The sequence below is a fragment of the Ursus arctos genome, unplaced genomic scaffold, assembly GCF_023065955.2.
Source record: "Ursus arctos isolate Adak ecotype North America unplaced genomic scaffold, UrsArc2.0 scaffold_6, whole genome shotgun sequence".
Classification (NCBI taxonomy): domain Eukaryota; kingdom Metazoa; phylum Chordata; class Mammalia; order Carnivora; family Ursidae; genus Ursus; species Ursus arctos.
This window is the reverse complement of record NW_026623078.1, coordinates 32488618-32513291: the sequence shown is the minus strand read 5'-3', so window position 1 is coordinate 32513291 and position 24674 is coordinate 32488618. Positions and strand designations below refer to the sequence as shown.

The 24674-nt window shown below is 35.8% G+C and overlaps 1 long non-coding RNA gene across 4 annotated transcripts in view; it reads left to right on the top strand.

Moving 5' to 3' along the window:
- The window catches only part of LOC123000839 (uncharacterized), a 43596-nt gene extending 23106 nt beyond the window's left edge, over positions 1–20490 (top strand). For 2 of the 4 annotated variants that reach the window (XR_006409170.3, XR_008957716.1), the window contains 3 exons: positions 929–981; positions 1221–1296; positions 2610–2876. This is a non-coding gene — a long non-coding RNA (uncharacterized LOC123000839). Of the gene's footprint in view, positions 1–928; positions 982–1220; positions 1297–2609; positions 2877–12117; positions 12277–12641; positions 13155–17988 lie in introns of those variants that run through there. The other 2 variants (XR_008957715.1, XR_008957717.1) reach the window with 2 other exon arrangements.
- The last annotated feature ends 4184 nt before the right edge of the window (positions 20491–24674 follow it).

The following is a 24674-nucleotide window of genomic DNA, read 5'->3' as shown; positions in this document are numbered from 1 at the left end:
CTCCATCCCAGGACCCTGGGATCACACCCTGAGCCGAAGGTGGACCTTAACGACTGAGCCACCCAGGCGCCCCAATTCTTGTCTTTGTTGACGATGTTCATCACGTGGCAGGCATAGTGGTGAGGGCTTTATGTACATTGTCTTATCTGTCTGCTCAGCTTCCCACTGAGGTAGGTACTGTTATTAGCCCCACTTTACAGATGAAGGAAATCAAAGCACAGAGAGATGAAGTAACTTGCCCAAGTCTTCAGAGCAGACCAGTACTACAGACGGGATCCAGCCTTCGCTTCGAGCAATTATGCTGCTTTCCTAGTAGCCGCTTGGTAAACAAATGTTCTTTTCTTTGAATACAAAGGAATAAAATAAAGTCTATATCAGTGAAGGAGAAACATTTCTTCATTCTCTTAAGAAATAAGAAGAAAGTACTCTTGGCCAAAGTTAGCTGACTGTCTAGCTATTTTGTTCCGAAGAAGGATAAATGTATAGGAGATGGATACACAGTCCAGGGTGTGGATGTCAGAAAGCTTGATGTGGCAGGTTTAATCTTTGAGGTTCTTTTTGTTGAGATGGTGCCATAAATTTCACTCACAGGTTTGTAAAAGATGCTCAAATTTGTAAAATCCAAGTATTCCGTATGAAAATATTTGTTTCGACTGACATGTTTCTGTGACATTAATGGGACGTATTTATCGTGAGGTCCTTTCCAAGAATATTCTTTAGTTGTGGTTGTTGCATTTACATATCATTGTATGAGATCAAGTATAAAACTATGGTACTGTGCGAGAATTTACTGTTTTTCCGTCCTAGATCAGATTTAGTGCTTAACTTCCTATGCTCTCATTTGTGATTGCTTGTATTATTTTTGTTGCATTCGCTTTTACTCAAAAAGATATTTGCTAAAAATTGCTTGTTTTATTTATTCATAAAGGTTACAGATTATATGAAAATTGGCCATACCCATCAAACCAAATCCCATCACAGGTATGTACTCTGTTGTGGATAACATAAGTATGTTGCTTCAATAAAAAACTACAGAATTTATGTATGTATAGAGAATGCTTCACAGATAGTAGGGGCTCATTAAATGTTAACCGGATAAATACATATTTGTTTTGATTAAAATCTTATTTAAAGAGGCCACAGGTCTTTGATCCCAACATTGGTCATTCAGATAGAGTAAGTTAAAAATTACTTTGTTTTGGTTTGTTTTGTTTTCCTAGGGTGCTATGAAGACCAGAATTAGGCCAGTGCAGTTTCCTGGCCCCTATTATGGTGGAGCCAGAGAACGTCAGAAAGGTACATAATTATCACTAAGCAAACAACAGAGCAACGTATGTAAGACTGGAAGCATTAGAATCAGGGAAAAAGGGGTTTGAATTCTAGCTCCAGTTGATACGGTGTTGTGACCCTAGACCAGTTATTATCTCTTCAGAACAGTTTTCCTTTTGTATAAAATGTAGATTATAATACCAGAGAGAGACACCTCAAGTGATGGTTTTTAAATATTCTGTGAAATAGCACAGGACCTGGTACCGTGTAAGTCCTCAGCAACCATTACTCACCATGATAAATATATAGGATATTTTAATGTCTCTAGGTATATATTGATTTGCTATTTGAAAAGTTCTAGGTTTGGCAGGTTACACTAACGGATGATATTTCAAATCAATAACTTTGAGGATTCTCTCAAGAATCAAAGGAAACTCAAATCTGAGAGAAAAAATTTGAAAAACAGACGTAATTCAGAATATTATGATTATACAAACTTGTTGAGTTTATAAACATTAAACTTTAATAATTTGGTTTTATATGTGGTAGAAATAGTCTATAAACAAAATATAAAATTAAGTAGAATTTGCTTTTCATACTTAGCATGGGATTCACATTTTTGAACTGTGCTGTGGCTGCTATGGTGAATGAGATACTGTCTCTATATTTAGGAAACTTATAGCCCAATGGGATATTTATTGACCCAAATTATGATGTAAGAGCAGTAGGGGAAATAGTAATTCCATGAAACTAGTTGGAGAGTGTAAAGTCAGGCATTTAATTTATGTCACGGACTACTGAGAATGCCACGCTTTTTTCCAAATCTTTGAAGGCGCTGCATCTGTGACTATTGTGTATACACGCATGTGTGTGTGTACATGTGTGGGTTCATGCATGAGAAAACAAAACAAAAAGTCCTCTTTTATTTCAGCTCTCATTGCCTTGTTTGTAGGAAGAGACATAGTGTTTTCCTCTCTCACCCTTAAGTGAAGAGACTGTTTCCCTGAAGGAACAATTAATTACGTGCATGCATAAGCTGACATGTAAGACTTCTATAATGCAGTCACCAAAACAGCGAAATCATTCATAAATAGCAGAATCTCTTCCACAGAAGAAGTTAATATTTATGATAAGTTTTCCACTTTTTTTTTTTTTTCAAATTTGCTGCTTTCTTTCAAAGTCTGCGGAGCAGGGCGTACATAATTTTAGAAGACAAAAAAAGCAGAAATCTTTCCCTTTAACATTGACAGAAATAATAAATATCCCATCTCTTCCTTGTCCTTTGACTTGGGTGACTTGTGCCCTCGTGTGTGACCACAAGGCTCCCCTTCTGTTGACAGTTACAAGCCAAGGATAGATGGTTTGCTGGACTGCATGCACAGTTCAGAGAAGCCGGGATGTTCGCGATGATTTGGGCTGCAAAACTGTACCTGCATGGGGCACAGTATAGCCAAGTGCTGGACCCTTGGATGAAACAGCAAGAATGAGCACTCCTAAATCTTCTACCGTATCTCATTCATGAACGAAATGAACCTGATGAAAAATAAATTGAAGCTTCGCGTCTATCTTCACCATAGATCATTACTTAGGACTTTCTAAACTGCTGAAGACAAAAAAAAAAAAAATAAATAAAATAAAAAAAAATCTTGTACTAGTTTATTATTGTTGAAATTCAACAGAATTTTCATAGTCTCTAAGCTGTCTTTAGTAAATTTTCTGAGAGCTACTCGGCATTATTTTCTATTCTAATTTGGTATTAAGGTTAAAAGCATGACTGACTGCCATCTGTTATCACAGGTGTCATGTGATGGCAATGTTGGTCCTTGTATGCCAAGGCAAAAAGAAGCAAATCTGTAGTACCGACATCCTCACACTGAAGTGTTGCTCTTTAAATGTAACCTCAGGATAGAATTAAGGTGGGATAGTTTCCAAATCTGTTGAACATCATTCGTTCCTAGCCCAAAAGCCCAAGATTAAAGTATGCGTACATGCTAACAAGAGAAAGGAAACCAACAAGAAAAAAGAACGTGAGCAAAGCTTTGTTAACCTTTTTTAGTCTTTTCATTAGCGGATTTACTCAATCAGTCATATAATTAACATATCCTGGGTGCCCACAGGGTGCCTGAAATAGAGGCACTATACAACTGGGGGTACAGAGCAGGACAAGCCTGCAATTCCTACCTATTAAATAGAAGTGAGACGAACATTTAATGCTGGTACGATGTGATGTACCAGGCAAAGTTTCTTAGAAGAGCTAAACTGAACTGGAATTTGATGTGTAGACATTGTGTCATAAGCATATTTCCAAGGTACTGCAGACTTTTTATTAATTTGTACAGCTTAAATGTATTCTATCTTAACCACTCATGCTTTTAAACTTTTAGATTGTTTCTGAACTTTGGCTATTATGGAGAGCATTATTATTTAAACAGTGGAAATTTGAAGAGTGCCTCAATGTCCAATAATAAACGGTTAAATAAATCATGGCATGAACATACAGTAGAGGACTATATAACATTAAAATGATTCTTGTCAACACATTTTAATGATTTAAATGAAAAGGCAGACCAAAGCTGTATTATGCACACATACATTTATATATTAAGAACTTCACAACATAAAATTTTGTATTCGTGCAAAAATATCAGGAAAATTTTACCAGAATTTTATCTGTGGTTAATTCTGTATGAGGGGTTATGAATGATTACTAGAGTGGTTTTTTTTTCCTTTTTATTCTCTGCCATTCGAAGTTTTAACATTTATTTATTTATTTATTTATTTATTTATTTATTTATTTATATATATATTTATTTATAGTGTGTGCACTGGGAGAGGTGCAGAGGGAGAGGGGAAGAAAACTACCCGCTGGGCTGGGGGTTGCCTGGCTCCCGGCTGGGGACTCAGTGCTGGGGCTCCATGTAACCATCCTGAGATCATGAAACCAAGAGTCGGTCAGCTCAAGCGCCCCTAAAGTTTTTCTCTAAAGATCATGTCTTGGGCGCCTGAGTAGCGCAGTCGTTAAAGCGTCTGCCTTCAGCTCAGGGCGTGATCCCGGCGTACCGGGATCGAGTCCCACATCGGGCTCCTCCGCTATGAGCCTGCTTCTTCCTCTCCCATTCCCCCTGCTGTGTTCCCTCTCTCACTGGCTGTCTCTCTGTCACTCTGTCACATAAATAAATAAAATCTTTAAAAAAAAAAAAAAAAAAATAAAGATCATGTCTTATTTTAGAATCAGGCTGAGCCTATATGCTTACTATATGTTTTAAGAAATTTGATTTTGAATTAAAAAGTGAATATTTTATAGTTTTGAAAGCTATTTCTAGTTTTTTCTCTGGATGATTTTTATCAACTTAAACAGGCACCAGGAATAGCAATAACACTAGCACTGAGTCAAAATAAAACCAAAAAAATACTTATTAAATCATAATAACTAAAAATACCTCATTGCTGTTTTAATTTGCATTTCTTTACTAGAAAATGCCTTGTTTATTTTTCCCTGTTTGATTTCTAATTTCTGAAAGATATTTCCTTTTGCCTTAACTCTATATAACATCCTTTGTCTTTATTTCTCATTTTCTTCCCTTAATAAGAATTCTTTATATAACATTAACATTTGATACAGATATTCTCCTTTGGCTCTGTTCTTTTTTATTTTATGCTGTTTACTCTTCGGCAGTTTTAATGGCCAAATTTGTTAATATTTTTATTTGTGATTTTATTTATAATTTCAAATTTTAAAAGTTTTTACCTCTTTAGAGTTAAATAAATATTATATTATTTTTGTTTAGTCTTGCAGTTGTTTGGCTAGTGTTCTGTAGTTTTTAATTGACTATTTTAAATTAGCATTTATAGAGTATTGTTTGTTATATTCGCCTGCATTTTTTCAAATGCTAATAAATGGTCCCAACACAATTATTTTCATTTTTATGATGCTCCCTTTAATTATATATGTATTTTCACATGCATATAAACATATATAGGTTATATATATATAGAATATGTGTGTATTAATATGTGTGTATAGCGTTATTTTTTTTAAAGATTTTTAAATTTATTCATTTGAGAGAGAGAGAGAAAGAGCTAGCAGGAGCTGTGGGGGAGGAGCAGAGGGAGAGCAGACTCCCCACTTAGGGCTCCCTCCTAGGACCCTGGAATCCTGAGCCAAAGGCAGAAGCTTAATCTATCTGACTGAGCCACCCAGGCACCCCTATAGTGATATTCTTGAATTTATTATTTTATTCTTTTAGTTTGTACATCTGTCTAAAAGTTTGTGCATCAGTCTAAAATACACTGTTAATTAGACTTGCTTTAATCTTAATGAATTGTGTAGTTTATATGTTTGTATACCCTCATTACTCCCCTTTTCATACATCTTAAAATATTCCCTTTATTTTTCTAAATTAATTTTACTACTAATTTCTGTCATATTCCAAGAAGAAAAATCCAAAAAATTAAGGCTATTTAAGATTAAGAATTATATTAAATGTACAAATTAATTTAGAAAAATTGAATAACAGGGGCGCCTGGGTGGCACAGCGGTTAAGCGTCTGCCTTCGGCTCAGGGCGTGATCCCGGCGATCTGGGATCGAGCCCCACATCAGGCTCCTCCGCTGTGAGCCTGCTTCTTCCTCTCCCACTCCCCCTGCTTGTGTTCCCTCTCTCGCTGGCTGTCTCTATCTCTGTCGAATAAATAAATAAAATCTTTAAAAAAAAAAAAAAAAAAAAAAAGAAAAATTGAATAACAAATAATTATGGATAACTTAATAATTTGCTTGAACACAACTGAATTTTCTGGCTCAGATCAAGGAAGAATGATAATCCCTGCGGAGGCATGGATGGAAACATAATTCCCCAAACACCTGTATCTTGGCTTTTTCCCTCATAAGGCTCTGAGAAGCAAGTCACCCTCCACAAAAACACCAAAACTTACCATCTCTGTGTTGCTAATGTTTACAAATAAATTCTACAGATGGGAGTAGTTCCCCTAAACATTAAAATATTTAAACAATTAAAGATGACTTAGGTTAACAAACATCTTGAGGAAAAAACATTAAACCTAAAAGTCCTTCTTATCTCATGAACAATAATGACTTGTCAGATTTCCTAACACCTGAGATTTCAAAATAAGGGTGTTGATTAGAAAGAAACTGTTAATTCTGGGCCACAGGTCAGATGTGGGAAAAATGGATCTAATCTGTATCATAAATTTAGAACTTCAAGTAGTCTAAGGGACTCAGAGCGTCGGTGGAGAGAAGCCTGTGGAAGAGTTGTTAGCAGGCACCGTTTCTCTGTTGCAATGTTGTGTGGGGGCCACATGTATGCAAGGTAGGTGTTTATATTTGAGCCATATCAGTTCATTCCTTGATTTCCCATTTTCTCTTTATCCTAGTTAAGATCTCTGCCATATGGTGCCCTGTATCTTAGACCCAACCTCCTCTTGAGTCTATCTTCTTAGAGGCGTGATTATTGGTGGCTTTCTCTGTGTCATTTGTTATACCATACTATACTTTGTGACAAGCACTAGGTTGCATATTTCACATATGCTATTTTATTTACTCCTCAGAACAAATCTGAAGAGTATATAGCATTCTGGATTCCTACCTAATTTTTACGAGTACTCTTGTTTCCCATCTCCCTCGGAATTTACAGTTTTACTGTCTGTGGACAACTTTCCAGGTGATCTCTATAGCTCCATTGAACCTCAGAATCTACATTCCTTCATTAGATTCCACCTGCTAGTATTGCCAATAAACGGACTCTGTGAGTTTTGGATAAACTGGTGCTCTCTCCATGGTTAGCATTTGGATCTCGGTCATAGTTTGCTGTCTTGTCTTGTCTGTCTATCCATTGGTCCAACTCTCTATTTAATATGTCAACAAAGATAAACAAAAGGAATCCTAATTCTGATGCTTTCAAAGACCCATAAGGAGACAGTTCTTAAATTCAGTGTTGATACTAACACTGAAAAATGTGACCCCTTTCTAGTGTTCATAACTGGAGCTTCTTGAACAAAATGATTACAAGTCAGGTGCATGTCTATTGTTCCTATATACCTATGAATTTAGCCTGATACAGTTTCAATACATTACAATGTACTATAGGTTCTTAGTAAATAATCATTGATGTTACCAATGGAAAGACATTCAGGGGGAGTAGGAGAAAACTAAACCTCAGGAAAAAGAGTGCTAGACTTTGAGTAGGATACCATGATTCAATTTTTGGGTATATTCTATATTGGGTGAGTATCTGGGAGAGTTTTTTAAACCTTTTGAGTGTTTGTTTCTTTATGAATAAAATATGGGTTGTATTATTAACTTATTCATAAAATCTACAAAACTATATGTAGAAAAGACTATGAATTCAGGCACAGAGTAGGAGATCAGATCTATCGGAAAATAGATGACACATTCAAAGGGACAATTCATGAAATTTTTGAAAAAGATTTTATTTATTTATTTGTCAGCGAGAGAGAGAGAGAGAGAGAGAGAGCACAAGCAGGGTGAGCGGCAGACAGAGGGAGAAGCAGTCTTCCCGCTGAGCAGGGTGCCTGATGTGGGACTCATCCAGGACCGTGGGATCGTAACCTGAGCCAAAGGCAGATGCTTAACTGACTGAGCCACCCAGGCATCCCCAGTTAATGAAATTTATTGGAAGAATTCATTTACAAAGTACAGACAGGTTTAGGAGAAACTGACAAGAAGGAAGCTGTTGCTTAGGTCATAAAGAGCAAAGGGAGTCAGGAGTTACTGGAACATGGGAGAAGAGTTCTACCTATAGGAGAGAGCTGCCTTACAGGCAGCTGGCTCAGGTAGGGTAAGCAGCAGCTACAACCTCTTACTTCATGCCAGTACCATTACATAAGCCCAATCATAAGACTGACGGATTGGAGCCCAATTGATTCAGACCATAAAGGCCAGCTTTCTGGGGCAATGAGAGCATAGAGAAGGTTGAAAATTAGATCTGAAGGGGCAAAAAGACTAACAGAATGCTCAAGAAATTTTTGTTGAATAAACAAATGGTTGAATCTGAATCCCTATTATCATTCCAAGGATGAAACAGTTTGCCATAGACTGAAAATCTGATGTTAAAATGGAGAAAATATAGATGGGAGAAGATAATTAGGGAAAGACACTAACTTGTTAAGGGTTGAAATAATGGATAAATTGAAAATCAATGAGAAAAAAATTCAAAAAGAAAAGAGGCCAAAAAAAGACTTTGAATAAAAGCAAATGCATTATAATAGCAATAATAAAAAGAAGTTAAGTATGGACCTTAAAATGAATATATCATACTGTACTGTACTATACTATACTAGTAAACTTGTTACTGAGATTAGTAAGGCATAGTTTTTTTTTTTTATTTAAAGATTTTATTTATTCATTTGAGACAGAGAGATACAGAGAGAGAGAGAGAGAGAGCTCACACATGAGCGGGTGGGGGGGAGAGGCAGAGGGAAAGGAGTAGCAGACTCCCCACTGAGTGGGGAGCCTAACGTGGGGCTTGCTATGGAGCTCAACTTGGGGCTCACAGGGGTCTCAACATGGGACTTCATCCCAGGACCTGATGCTTAACCATCTGAGTCACCCAGGCACCCCGTAAGGCATGATTTCACTTTGAAGCTTAAAGTAACTCAAAGTAGAATGTTGTTTATTGTGCTGTTAGCTTGAAAGCATAATCTACATTTTACATTTATATACTCTTTAAAATTAGAGAAAAGTTTTGAGTTAGAATTTGGGACCTTAATCAATTTGCATTTGGTGCAAATATATGAGATAGGTAGGTATCCACATTGTTGTAGAATGTAAGTTGAAGCAGTTCAGTTTTCTAGGCTGCTTGCAAATAGTGCTTTACATGTCATTAACTAATTTAATTACTACTCAGTTTTATATACGAACCAGTCATTGACTACACAAGATCTCATGGATACCAAATTTGCATTTAACAACATATTTTCCAAAACAGCAAACATATTTTAGGTACATGGTAGAGGTTTTGTTCTAATGACAATGGAATTTTATTTTATTCCATGTTTAAGTGAGAATTATGTTTCAATGGTGATTTTTTTTAAGTTACTCATGTAATTTTCTTCCTCTTGTGGTAAGCTGATTTTCCCTAGTATTATCAAAATTAAAGCTACCAGAACTTGGCATATAAGGCAAAGGATATTTTAAATTCCAGAAAGATATTATTTTGCAAAGTAAATTCAGTTTTGCCTGGTTTTGGCATGGTATCCAAATAATGTAGGTGTCTACGTTGTTGCAAAATATAAACTCAGCTTTCTAGAATGGATCCAAAATGAAGGCAGCTTATATTTCACAAGAATTTATAAGAATTTATAGAACTGGGTGGCTCAGTCAGTCAAGCGGCTGCCATCGGCTCAGGTCATGATTCCGAGGTCCTGGTATCCTGCCCCGAGTAGGGAAGGCTCCCTGCTTGGGGAGGAGCCTCCTTCTCCCTTCTCTCTACCCTCTCCCCCCATGTTTCCCCCCCAAAATAAATAAATAAAATCTTTAAAAAAAGGAATTTATAGAACTAATTGCTAATAGACATCAAGACATTTTTTTGAACACTCTTAAAAAACAATAACAAAAAAGATTATAGAAATGTTGATAATCATTTAGAGAAATTTATCTAGAGAAAAAACAAAGAAGTTAGCTGTCATAAAGGAGTGCTGCATATCTTTATTTTAAAAGACTTAGGTTACCTGCCATTGAGTGGGCTGAAAAAACCCATAATTTTCTTTTCCAATAGCCAAAATTCCTATTTCCTATTTCATTGTTTCATAATTCACTATGTATAGTTACATATCAGTATTTATCAACATGAAAAAATTTCATAGTGTCTTCATGGCAGATATGATCATTTTTCAAAAACCAAGTTAACAACATTCTCAATAGATAGAAATAATTGGCTTCATACTTATAATAAAATTGGTTAAATTAAGTGGTCCAGAACACAGTTGAATTACTTTTTAGTATGAAGATTAAGCAAAAGTGTGTGAATCATAAAATCATCTATCATGCAATTTCTGAGTATATTCTGGCAAAAGTTATAGTGTTTACTAAAAAAATGTGAATTTTCACGAATCAATGCCTCCTAAAAAAACCAGAAGACTCTACTTTCCCAATTTTAGGAATCACATATGACTAAATTTGACAAAAGCACCATTCTCCAGTATAAAAGATGTCGTTTAAAAGGAAGTGTGGAGTAAGCTCTATTTATAGTTACAGGTCATCAAGTATATTTATTTATTTATTTATTTACACCTTTAACAATTGTAGCTTTTTTTTAATGCAAGCTAACTCCAGTGTCAAATTTAGATATCAGTTGAACAAATATCTCCAGAGAGGTATTAGAGAAAATGATTAGCAGAAAGTACAGCTGCCAGAAGAAAATGCGGGAAGTGGGTGGTGGGAGAACAGAAATATGCTTTGAACCAACACAAGAACTTGACAGATGTTTTCTGTTCCTCTGATTAACCAAAGGTAACCTGCAGAATTTTCACTAAGAGACAATTGTTGATGGAATTTTTAGTTCAAGGAAAATTATGGTACATTTTGACTTCTACTTAACATTCTCACTGAGTAGGTCTAAGTATTCAATGGATCGAGTCAACTAAAGTCCTCACAAATATTTCCTAATAGGGGAGATCTCTGATCTAGACATAGATCCATGTGGATGTGCTATTAATTGCATAAAATCCTATGCAGATTTTGACATGCTTTTATATATACACAAGGAGAAATAAAAATGTATACTCTGATATCACTCCTACAATCATCTTTGAACACTTGCCTCTACCTAAGAGCAAATATAATCATACTAGACAGATTTCACTGATTGTTTTAACCCAGAGGATCTGATCAATATCAGAAGAGAGCCCTATTTTCCTTGCCTCACAGAATTTTTCCTATTTCCCTGATATAAATTAATCCCAGCATTGTGATGGTGGTTGGGCCGGTTGGGGGAGGAGTGGAGATGTTTTATTTTTCGTGGGAAACAAAGTATGTGGTTGCTGACTCTATTTGACAGTACGGATGGCGGGGATAATTATATGATGTATGGACTTCAGCAAGTGTTTCCTTAATTGTCCACCAGCTGGTACTCTCAGAATTTTCCCAGGTTTTGTGTTCTTGATCACATAAACAATGAAAAATGAAAATACCATGGGAGAGGAATTGCAAAACAATCAGTTGCTAAAATCCTGGTTCCACAGTTTTGGTACATATCACTACTTAGAAAGAAGGACAATAGAGGAACTGAGACATTTTCTCTAAGGTAATAAGAGTAACAAGAATTGGGTCTTGGACAAGGAGCTGAGTGGATAGTAGCACTTCAGTGATGAGAGCACCACAAACCAAAATGGGGCACGTGCAATGGAAGGAAAGAGAAAGAAAACAAGAAACAAAAAAGTATCTGTGTATATTAACCTTAAAGGTGGTGGTGAAAATGTATAGGTTCTAAATATAGTCTAAATATTGAGTCAACTTTTTTTTTTTAAAGATTTTATTTATTTATTCGACAGAGATAGAGACAGCCAGCGAGAGAGGGAACACAAGCAGGGGGAGTGGGAGAGGAAGAAGCAGGCTCATAGTAGAGGAGCCTGATGTGGGGCTCGATCCCATAACCCCAGGATCACGCCTTGAGCCGAAGGCAGACGCTTAACCTCTGTGCCACCCAGGCGCCCCTTGAGCCAACTTTTGAAAAATTTTTTTTGAGTTTGAAAAATTTAAATTAACTTCTGCTGTTTATGTGTTTGCTGTAATAAGACAATATTTACATTCCACTTCGAAAATAAACCAAAGGCAGATACTGTTTTGTCTTATGCTCTTTTCATTCTATTCACAGCAACAAAACGATACCATCATTTTTATGTGACTCATATGCAAAACAAAATTCACTCAACTGTGTGGTCCACTGATCGGAAATAAAATCAGATATTTCACTTCTAACTTCATCAAGCAAAAGAAAAATCAGTGTGATTCCAAGAAGAGATGAACTCAGTTGGTAAGGAAATATTTGTTTTACAATTTTTAGAAAGAATTATCAATAGCATCCTATAAAAAATGTCAAATACCAGAGCATATTCTTTACTTTTAATTTTTAAATTTTATTATTATTTTAATAAAACCATAACTGGCATATGAAGGAACGCATTTCAGTTTTGGAAAGATGCAATTTCATGAATATTGAAATTTCCTTCTGTGTACATAAAAAATAAAGTTCAGGTGTCACGAAAAACATCACCTCTTATATTTTGAGCTCTGCATTAATAAGCCTTCAACTTCTTGAACACCAAAGATACTTCGGTTTATGCTTTCACGTGCTTTCATGAACTTACTTGACCATATTGGCTTTATTTTTGTTCATAGGTACAGCTTTACTTCACCTGTTCTGTTTTCATTTCTACACTTAAATTCTGTAACCCAAAATATATGCCCACTTGCAAAGATTTTTTTTTTCTATTTATTTCTGTTCTCAGATTTGTTTTCCCGGTACTATAACATTTTGTGATGAGGTGGCATTGAATATACCTAAGTTTAGTTATTGTAATTGTTTGACCAAATATTTGATTTGGGGGTTGGTCAGGAGTCAGCCACAAGAATTTTGTATTAGAACTAATTTAGGAGAGAGGTGCTGTTCCAGTGACTTCTGCCAGCCAAGACAGGGTGAAATCTGAAATCTTTCACACGTCGGGATGCAAGATGAAACTGTCAATGCTGGGGCGCCTGGGTGTCACAGCGGTTAAAGCGTCTGCCTTCGGCTCAGGGCGTGATCCCGGCGTTCCGGGATCGAGCCCCACATCAGGCTCCTCCTCTATGAGCCTGCTTCTTCCTCTCCCACTCCCCCTACTTGTGTTCCCTCTCTCGCTGGCTGTCTCTATCTCTGTCAAATAAATAAATAAAAATCTTAAAAAAAAAAAAAAAAGAAAAAAGAAACTGTCAATGCTACCCTCAGATGTTTCTAAATGGTTGCATATTAGACCTTGCAGATAAAGCCTCCATATATGTCCTCATAAAAAGATTTGTCTTGGATGGCAAGGCTGAAAACTCAGCAATACTGAGTATCAGTATAAAGTCACATTCCATAGTCCTATTTAGAATTTCTGCATTTAATGTTTTTGGATGGGCAACAGAAATCATTAACAGAGAAGTTTTTTATATTTACCTTGGGCACAAAGGTTTTGGTAAACTGTTTGTCAAGAAAGAGGGGAGACCTAAAAAAAGAGAAATAATATATATTGTTTAGTATGCGTGTTTGACACTCAGGTTTATTGATATGTTCTGCCTTTTGTAAGATGACTACTATGACAAATGACAGAGAAGAGATTGCACGTCACTATCTCTGTTCTATCTAGGTACTGCCAGTGGGCAAAGATTTCTCATTTCATACATCATTTACAACTTCCTACAGTAATTTTACACAGTTCATATCCTTGGTACAAGGCATAGCAATTATCTGTACACATATATGCATGCAGGCATACCGAATATGAAAACCATGTGGTTCTAAGGAGTTGCAAAGTTCATACACTCCAGCCGATAAAAGTTGGTAAAAGCTTTCTTATTTTAACTGATGCCCCAGTGTTACCACTGAAACTGGTTATTTTAGGGGGTTTTCTTTCAGAGTACTGTTGGTAACATATTTTCAGTTTTTGCAATTGCTTTTGTATCCCAAAAGTTACCTTAAAAAAAAATATGTTCCGGGACGCCTGGGTGGCTCAGTCACTTAAGCGGCCAACTCTTGACTTGGGGCTCAGGTCATGATCTTGGATTGTGAGACTGAGCCCCCATCCCCTGCCCCTGTCTGGCTCTGAGCTGGGGGTGGAGCCTGCTTTAAGATTCTCTCTCCCCCTCTCTCTCTGCCCCTCCACTAGCCACCCCCAACTCTCTCTAAAAAAAAAAAAAAAAAGAATACGTTCCCTTTTCTAAATGCTTTTACTCTTTTGCCTAAATAGAATAAGAAAAATGCAATATTGCATTCTGGAATGGGTAAAAAGCAACCCTAAAATGTAGACTTTCAATTTTAAATGTGAATAAACATTAGAGTAGGACGGCATTTGGTTATTTTGGACTTTCTAAAATTATTTTAAGTTCTCATAGTTCTACTTTTTCATCTAATACGGTATACATAACACTTAGAAGGAATATAAATTGCTAAATTGATACATAATTTATAATCTCCAGAAATAAATTCTGAACTGTTTGGTGTGTTATGAATTTCTAGTTTTTTTTCAAATTTCATTATTTTTAGTATTCTGGCTTTCATTGTATGTGGTTAGAATGATGAATGGTAACTCCTGAGTTTTTTTCAAAAGTACAGAAAGTAGTGATTCAGATTTGGCAGACACAATGAATCCCACTAGCTATTTATTAGTAAACTAATTTTCAAAGATTATTTGCTGTGTTGACAAGCTATATACCTACTCCTCCACAACCATGATTTCTTAAGATTTGTCCCTTTCTTTTGGGAGATGACTACTTCCAATCTCCTTTATTGACCTTTACTTGGTATCCCTGGTGAATCAGAATGCATAAATCTATACATGAAAAATAAGATTTCTCATATTAGGTCCTTGTATTTTAAGATAAGAAAGGAACACATAAATGATATGTTCTACCTTTGTGACTCTTTCTATTACTAATGTTTGATAAATGCACAAGAAATTAGAGGTCTTTGTTTTTTAGTAAAGTTCAGGAGACTAGATTGCCAATGCTATTCTGTCACTGACCATTTTCTTGTCTTTGAATTGATCCCTCCCCGCCCTTCAATATTTCACTTGTAAAATGAAGCAAACTGGATGATTTAAAATTTTTTTTAATATAGGTAAGATTTCTTTAATTAGCCATGACACCAGAAATGTTATATGCCTGGAAACCAAACAGTTTTGCAAATTCTTTTAAGAGTACAAAATGAAGGCCCTATGTTTTAAGTTTAAGATTTTTCTAATGGCTACTGTAATTTAACTTTATTTGCCTATAATCCTAGTAATGTTACAGTCAATGGCAAATGATAACTATAGAAATAGCGCAGTGTATCTTAATTTTACGGATAGTCACATTTAAAAAAAAACAGTCTAGCATTGTCATTGAACACTCAAATCCGTGTATTTGTTTTTCATATCTAGTTGGTTTTTGAAGACTTTTTAGTAGGCTTTAAAGAATGCCTGCATCACATAGGAAGAAAATAAATGCCTATTCAAGGATAATGTAAAGTTTTTAAAATGAATAATTTAGTCAAAAGCAGTTTTTTAAATGAACTTACACATGGAATGATTGTTAAAAAGCCACACTAGTGACTGCTTTACAGCACCGACCCTAAAGTGACGGAAAGAGCTACGATAGCACTACGCATCCCACATATGTAAAAAAGTCACAAAAGGTTTCTAGAGGCCAAATCATTTCTTCTTTTCTAATCTTGAGATTCAAACCAAAGCCATTTTGACTGCAATTTCATTCTCTATGTACATACAAATAAAAAGTGGGTGGTGTTTTAAGGCAATACATTAAAAAAATATTAATACCATGTTCAGATCTCAGTTTTTCCTTACTAATATTTTATTAAAGATGTTTTTATCACTCTTTCATTCAATAGTATTTATTGAAATTCTCCTATTACATCAAAAGTAACTAAATTTACCTAGCGAAACTTACTTAGTTTGACAATAATGAAATGAAGCGTCAGATTCTTGCCATAGGAAAGATGAATACAAGTACACTCTATTGTTGTGTTAAGAAATTGCCCTAAAAGGGGTGGTTTGAAACAAGAGACATTTATTATCTAACAATCTCTGTGGATTGGAAATCTAAGCACAGAGCAGCTGTGTCCTCTGAAAGACTGCTGTGGAGACATTGTTGAGGGTTGAGTTCTCATGTGAACGTTTAACTAGGGAAGGTTTCATTTGCAAATTCACTTAGGTTACTGCTGTAATTCATTTCCTTGTGGATGTAGGACTGAAGGACTCATTTTCTTGCTAGCTGTTAGCTGGAGGTCTTTACAGGCCATTGGCTGGAAGTTCCCCTCAGTTCCTTACCACATGGGCCTTCCAACAGGACTGCTTGCTTCATCAAAGCCAGAAAGAGCCAGAGAGGCTCCAGCAAAATAGGAGCTATGACCTTATGTAAGTAATCAAATAATCACATACATGTCAGTAATACATCCCACTGACTTTACCATATTCTGTTGGTTAAGAGCAAATCACAGTTAAGCATCTGCCTTTGGCTCAGGGCATGATCCCGGAGTCCTGGGATCGAGTCCCGCATTGGGCTCCTCTGCTGGGAGCCTGCTTCTTCCTCTCCCACTCCCCCTGCTTATGTTCCCTCTCTTGCTGGCTGTCCCTCTCTCTGTCAAATAAATAAAATCTTAAAAAAAAAAAAGAGCAAATCACAGACGTCATCCACACTTAGGGAAAGGAGATCACATAAGGTCATGGGCATCAGGAAGTAGGGATGGCAAAGGACACTTTAGGAGCCTGTCTGCCACATTACATATAGCAACAGTCTAGGTATAATTCACTTTCAAAGAAATACATAAACAAAAATAGAAACAGTTAAGGTGTAATTCAAAAATTTTTACTTGGAACCTAGGAAATTTGGTTTTGCTCTTAGCAAGTTGTATGGCACTCAGTAACCTGAGTCATCTCGCTGGTCACAGAAGGGATTGTATCCACATCTGAAAATGGAAAGGATTGGACTGGCATGATTGCTAAAATCCTTTCTCAGCTTTAGATCTCTACAAGGCCTAAAATGTTTGGAATACATAGAATTATTCAGTGAACTAAATGTTTTACTTTTTACCCCAACATTTATTCAGAAGATTGTCTTCCTAGTGGCTTATATCAGGAGGGCTAAATCTATCAGGATTTCAATTTAATTTAAGTGATTTTTTAGTTTCCTCTCTAAACAAGCTGTGGAAAATAATAGAGTTAATGGTTAAAAAGGTGGGTTCTGGAGTCAGATGCTTGAGTTCAAATCCCAGCTCTTCCTCTCATTAACTGAGTGACATTGGGCAAAATATTTAAACTCTCTTCATTAGTAACATGACATGATAATAATACCTGACTTGGAAGATAGTTGCCTCACAAATACTAATTATTTTATAAATATTAGCTATTGTAGATTTTATCATTATTACAATGTAATGCCATTAGATTAAGCAAGGAAAATACATTCAAAATGAATAATAAAGTTTCTCTGCCTTCAAGGAACTCCCAGAAATGGTGCTTTATTGAAATATTTTCTCTTCTAGGTAGAAGATGTCATTATAAAAAATGTTTTATTCCCCTTGAGATTTATCAGTAACCAGGATATAGTTGGAATTCTTGTTTAATTTGATAAATATGGTTATATTAATAATTGAATAATTTCTGTTGGATTTTATCCAACATTCTCAGAAAGAATTAACTAGGACAAGTTTTTTTTTAATATAAAGATAATATCTACCTTATGAAATGTTCATTTTAATTCTGTATATTCTATTCTTTTGTGAGCAGATTTCCAGGTACAACACTTCATGGTTATTAATAAATGGGCCATACATAAATTATGCATTAAGAAAAAATGAAAGACAAAAGCACTAAGCATCTCTTTTGCTAGTTAGAGGAAGCAGTTTTACTGTCTGACATTGAAGACAAGACAGTCAGTATAATTTCATAGAATTACAAGCAGCCAGATTCACACCCCACCTCATCTTTCAAACTCTCTTTTGTTCTCTACACAGAAAAATCACACGGAATGAGAAATAACCGTGGAGGGATAACCGTTTTACTCTGGAAGAGAATCCTTACCCATACGCCTTTCTGAAATTATTTTTAGCACATGGTCCTGCATTTTCAGTCTTTGAACTCCTTCTATGACACAGGGACAAACTCAAAAATCCCAAAACTGCAAAAGTCAGATACTGGAAAACTCTAATAAAAGTGGACATGTTTGACAGCTGACAAACATGAGTGTGATGGAGCATGGCAAATATTGATGTGTTTCATGAATATTTGTGTGTCTTTTGAGAGAACTTGACCACTAAGATGGATGAAAGGCAGATCACTGATAAATCTCTTTATTTTTAACTTCGAAAAGAGGAAAGAAATATCAAGAGTTAAGAAGAGAAACACTATCAAATAGTGGCATTCTTAGTTGGTAAAAGTTACACCAAATCTTTTTTGAGTATGCACCCAATCTGAAATTGTCTTTTTGCTTTACTTATTTCCTTCTTTGTTTTCTCTCTTTATTTAGAATGTCAGATCCAAAATGGTAAGGATCTTATATATTTTGTTCGTCACTTTAACCCATTTCCTAATGTTGTATAAGGCTATCACAGGTGCTTAGTAAAAAATGATTCGATGAATGAATGGAGTCAAGAGATTTCGATTCTGATTTTGCTTGCAACAAAATACCTGGAAGACCTTAGGATAATTACTTCTTGAAGGCTCATTTTCTTCACTTTTAAAATCGTGGCATAGGGGGCGCCTGGCTGGCTCAGTGAGTAGAGCATGTGACTCTTGTTCTTGGGGTCATGAGTTGAAGCCCTACATTGGGCGTAGAGCCTACTTAAATAGGAAAAAAAATGATGGTATAGACTAGATGGCTAGTGTTGCTTGCAGCACTAATATTCATTGATGGCATGCATGATTCAAAGGTTCACATGATAACCGTCTAATGTTTTTACAGGGAACTTCACTTCTGTAAGATTTTATTTGACCACATCTTTTTGTTTGTTTGTTTTTGGTTTATGGAATATTTATCCAAGATGAAATCATTTATGATGTTAATTATCAATGCTCTTTTTAATGTCTGCTTTTTGTTCCTGATTAAACCATGTTGTTTTTTTTGTCTGACGAATCCAGTTTTGGTGATTCAGATGCCCAAGTAAGGTAAAAATGGAAGATTCTTCTAAGTTCACACTGAGGGTTCTTTTAAAAAAAATTTTAAAGTTAATGTTTTAAATGGTGAATTTCTACCAAATTCTAAATTTAAGTAGATCTATTTGATAGAGAAAAGGGGAAATTGAGAGATACCTAGTAGTTTCCAATCTGAGTAGTGCTATGAACATCTTGAGTGAGTTGACATTAGAGGAATATTTTCATATTCTGTGTGATGAATGTAAATTCAGTTTAATACTAAATGCTTTTAAATGGATCTGTTAACTTTAGATCTCTTTAACTTAAATGGATCTGATCATAACTTCACCACATAGTCAGGTGATTGAATTTATAATTGTGGAAAGATGTTGCTGATAGTGGTAAAGAACAACTAGGTTCTGTTGCCCCTGTGATGATGCTTTAATTTTTAATTGTCCATATGTGTCTTTCTCAAGAGTGCCCAAGAACTGTATACAATATTTTAATAAGACTGATATATAGAATTCCAAGCATACTTCATTTCAAATATAAAGACTTATTAGGTTGATACAAAGGTAAAATAAATTTTCATATTTATTGTATTGAAAGTGTTTATAAAGTCTTTGATTTTACTATTGTAATTGCAAACAGGAATGTGAAAAATGAATAAGCACTACGGGACGAGTGCTATAATGTTCGTATTTAAAGAACACTGTGATGTTTATATTAAAAACTATGTTCTTTAGTTAGTTAAATTTACTTGCTAATTGAGTCTCAAATGCTATTAAGCATTGTTTGCAGATTCCTAACTTCTGGGCAAATGCAAAAAAAATGTGGGCTTCTAAAACTTGGAAAACATTTATGTTAATCATTTTTATTGATAGGTCTTCCCTCTAGACCATTAGAAAGTAAAAGAAGTCAAAACTAAAGTTCCAAAGAAGAAAAATGAAACCAGTGAACTCTACTGATGTTTAACTTCCTAAGAATTTCAGCATACAGTTTGCCCATACAGGTTCCATTAAAGTTAATGGGAGTCGTGTGACTAATTCTCTCTGTAGGGTACTAAAAATGTACCCTGCAGTATTAAAAAGTCTGAACCTAATTTTTACTTTCTCTTAACCTTGATTATGTTGTATTAAAGATAGATACTTTCATTATCATACCCATATATAGTAAAGTTTATATAAAGATTTGAAAATAATCTATTTGAAGGAGAGGCTGAATTTATATGGGTCAGAGCAGAATTTTAATTAGTGTTGCAAATATGAATAATGCTTTCATTATAATGATAAAACAAGCATGAGTATCTGTAATTTACCCTCTAGCTATACAAATGGGAACTTAAACCTCAATGAATTCAATAAATGAAACATTTTCAGAACACTTACTTAAAATCAGGTCTACTTTTTAATCAGTCATGTTTTAAGTGAATGCTTATTAATAGATCATTAATAAAACATGCTTACAGAATGAGATTCCAAGAAAGAGGTAAGACGACTAAAAGACAAAAAAGTAGAAAGATCTAAGGGATAATTTTTAATTTTGCTTTAAACAATTTAGTTTTAGTAAGTTAACACATTTATTTCAAATTAAAACTGAATTCTAAATCATTTTTTGTTATGTTTATGAAGATAAAACACTACAGATAATCTTGCCTGTGAACTCATGACCCTTTTGTACTGCCTAAGTTTCCTCTGTTTTTGCCATTCAAACTAAAATATTAATCTCATTTTTTTCTTTTAAATAATTTCTGCCTGACTTCTATCACTACCTGGGGGAATGAAGTTATAAGGTTTTTATTGTTAAAGAATGCAAAACGAAAAGAAAAATATATACACAAATAAATACACCACTACCCATTTTTCACCGAAATCTGCAGCTATGCTGCAAAAAAGGGACATGCACAAAATATTTCCTAAGTACAAAGAACACTGGAAAAAGGCAAGACAATATTGCAGAACAATAAATAAAGCAGAACACTCTCCAAGGGTCCAGAATTTGGTTTGGATAACCTTCCAGAAGGCAAAATTCTTACCCAACCCCAACATAAACTGCAATTAGGACTGATCTTTTTATGTTATACATTTATCTTCTCTGGGTTTTTATTACACAATTCTCTGTGTCTAAATTACAAAAGAATCCCACGAGTTTGGGTGGGGCTGGGGAGAACAGTTACTGTTGTAAATAAATTCACAGTTTCCAATTTATTGAAACTGATGTCAGATACTTAGCTATTGAACTTCATCAGATTTCTAGAGTACTTTCAGCTGAAGATCCCATTTCTTAGAATTCACTTTGAAGCTTGCAACCTTTTCCGTTTTGTGCTGCAACTTGCTTCTGGGATCTGTAGGCGTTTGGCTGAAAACTGTAAGCATCCAAACTACAAGGGGCTCTTTGGACCCATTGGATTTTGGTTTTCCAGGCTGATTCGTGGCATTGACCCTAAAGCAGCAGAGGCAGAAGACTTTTTAGCCCTCACTGTTTAGAAGTTACTCTCGAATGAGAATGAAAAACTTAAATGTAGTTCTTGGAGGTACGTCTGGTAATCGGGGCTATACCAACAGCTCGCCAAGCCACGCAACTCTCATAGGCTGAGCACAATTTCAATCTGAATTGTTCTGATTCTTGAGCTAACTTTAGAAGGCACACTTTTTCTCCTTTTTTTTTTTTTTAAAGATTTTTATTTATTTATTTGACAGAGATAGAGACAGCCAGTGAGAGAGGGAACACAAGCAGGGGGAGGGGGAGAGGAAGAAGCAGGCTCATAGCGGAGGGGCCTGATGTGGGGCTCGATCCCCTAACGCTGGGATCATGCCCTGAGCCGAAGGCAGACGCTCAACCGCTGTGCCACCCAGGCGTCCCATCCATTTTTAAAGACATAATAAGGTGTACCTTGAATTAAAAATAATTCTCCCAAATATCTTTTTTGAAGAGTGAAAATTATACTTAAGATTTTGCAATGCCCTTGGAAATAACTAGAAATACCCTTGGATGCTTAGATTGTTTGTCGTTACTTTAAAATAAAATGTGTTATTGGTATAGTTATACTTTGTGACTTTCTAAGAAGAAGAGCTGGATAAGTTGAGAAGACAGACCCTCAGACTCTGAATTAAGTACAATGTGCCAAGAAAGTGCAGTGACCTGAAATGTCATTCCTGCCCAGTGTATGTTGGTGTTCTTAGTGGAAGAAGCTATCCTTTCTCATTAGAGCAGTGCCTCTACTGTGGACTGTGGGTCTGATACTCTTCTTTTTCTCTCAGATTCTGTGATTCCACTTCTCCTGCTGATGCACATCTTCATGAGCCTGCTTTGGTTCCTGATCATTTGGTTCTTCTTTTGTATCAGGCTAGAAAAGCGCTCTTCTCTTTGTTCCATAGCATCCCAATTATACTGAAATTTGTTCTTTAGGAGACTGTCTTTTTCCTTAAAATGTCAGTACCCTAAGTGTAGGGACCATGTTTCACCAACGTTTACAGCCTGTCTTACAACTGTGTTCAAACTTTATTGAGCACAAAAGCATGGGATACATGCTTCCAGAAAGTTCTCAGTCTTTTAATCTATAATTGCTGCGCATTGAATTTTTAAATAGACCTAATTTACATGACAAAGCCTCTGTCAAGGATATTTCTTTCATTTTAGTTATTTTTGCCTAAATTTGCTATTCCATAATTCTGTACTATGCTTAAAGGTGAGCTTCTCTGTATGCCCCCGTTTCATTAAAATGTGCTCCACGTGCGAAACACGTCCTACCAGATGCCTGCTGCGGATGGCCATCTTTGGATTCCCTGGACCCCTGACGCATGCTCCCAACGTGCTATGGAAGCGGAAACCAGAGGTCCTGGCACAAAGAGCTGCCTTTACAGCCTTCCCCGTGGCTGGGACTCCGAGGTCTACACTACCATGTGTTATGTGATGATTCAGTTCACCCCGATTTGCCCTTTGGGAACTGCTGTGAAAACTTCTTTTGTACAGTAAATCATGACAGCATTTGGCCTTCATTTGAGGGTGAATGCATGGTTTATGTATTAAAGCCATTTCTCCCCCCTTTGGAAATAGCATGTGGCATCAATTTGTTTGTAAGCACAAATCAAATGGCAGTTTGGGATCCTCCAGATGATCCAGAATATGGTGTATTAAGGTTTTTTTTTTAATTTTTTATTTTAATGTTTTTTTATTATATTATGTTAGTCACCATACAGTACATCCCCGGTTTCCGATGTAAGGCTCGATGATTCATTAGTTGTGTATAACACCCAGTGCTCCATGCAATACGTGCCCTCCTTACTACCCATCACCAGTCTATCCCATTCCCCCACCCCCCCCCCCTCTGAAGCCCTCAGTTTGTTTCTCATAGTCCATAGTCTCTCATGCTTCATTCCCCCTTTTGATTACCCCCTTTCTTTATCCCTTTCTTCCCCTACCGATCTTTCTAGTTCTTAAGTTTTTAAAGGTTATCAGAGCAGTGAAAACTGAAGATTGAAAAAAATTAAGAGACTACTTGAATCCCCAAGAACATATTGACATATCACAGAGGTCCTTGGATACTTGGAGAAAATCTGATCTGAAACTTCAAAAATGCCAGGGCATTAATAATATATTTGACCTATAATAATAGGTCAAAAATTAATATCCTATTTAGAAATATACACATTTTCCGTGTGTGTGTGTGTGTGTGTGTATGTATTTGCAGAGCTGAAATCTATTTGTTCCACCCAGCCAGCCAAATTTTACAGTATTGGTTTTCAACCACAGGTGAAATTAGGGTAGAGAACAAGAAGCAGTGTCAACGTTATAGCTTTCACTTTTCAAATATGTCATATATGAACAAATATGGTAATTCCCTGAATAACTGCTCACTGGTCTGCCCCCAGCCCTGCAAGGAATATCCCAGGCTCTGCACCATAGGTTTCCAAATTTGTCCACCCAGCCATACTTGTGGCTCTTGTGGTTGGTCTGTGGCCTGAAACTTAACTTGCCCGGCAGTTCTGTTTCCCAAAATAGGCTCAGGAAGTTTGTGACCATGTTTGGTTTGTTCCAAAGGAGCTGAATTTATTTAATGAGGTTGTGAACATATACTAAGATTTGTATATGGCTCATCAAATAAAATACATCTTCAACTCTCTTTTCACTTCAGTACGTGGTTTGGAGTGGGCTGTTTTACAAGCACATGTGTTTATCATATGACTTCGTTTGGGGACAAACATGATTTCTTACATTCAGGATACAGTTTCAGAGTAGCTGAACACTTTGTTTCATTCCTCCCTATTCAAGAAAAAAAATATTAAGCTTGGTAGTCCTTTCCCATTATTCTTGGCAGGTTTCTCTGGATACTAAGGTATTTTATTTAATTCAAATGTGCCCATCTACTATGGTAGAGAGATTAAAAAAACAAAAAACAAAACAAAAAAAACCCTGTGGCTTTACATCCTTTTTCACCCAAAAAGATATATAAGTAATGTCTTCCTGTGTGCCAAGGGGATTAGGAACCCTCCTAGCAATTACATGCCTTTATGGGAATAATGTGTTCCATGTTTTGATCTCTCTCTGTTGCTCAGCCTCTCTGTGACAT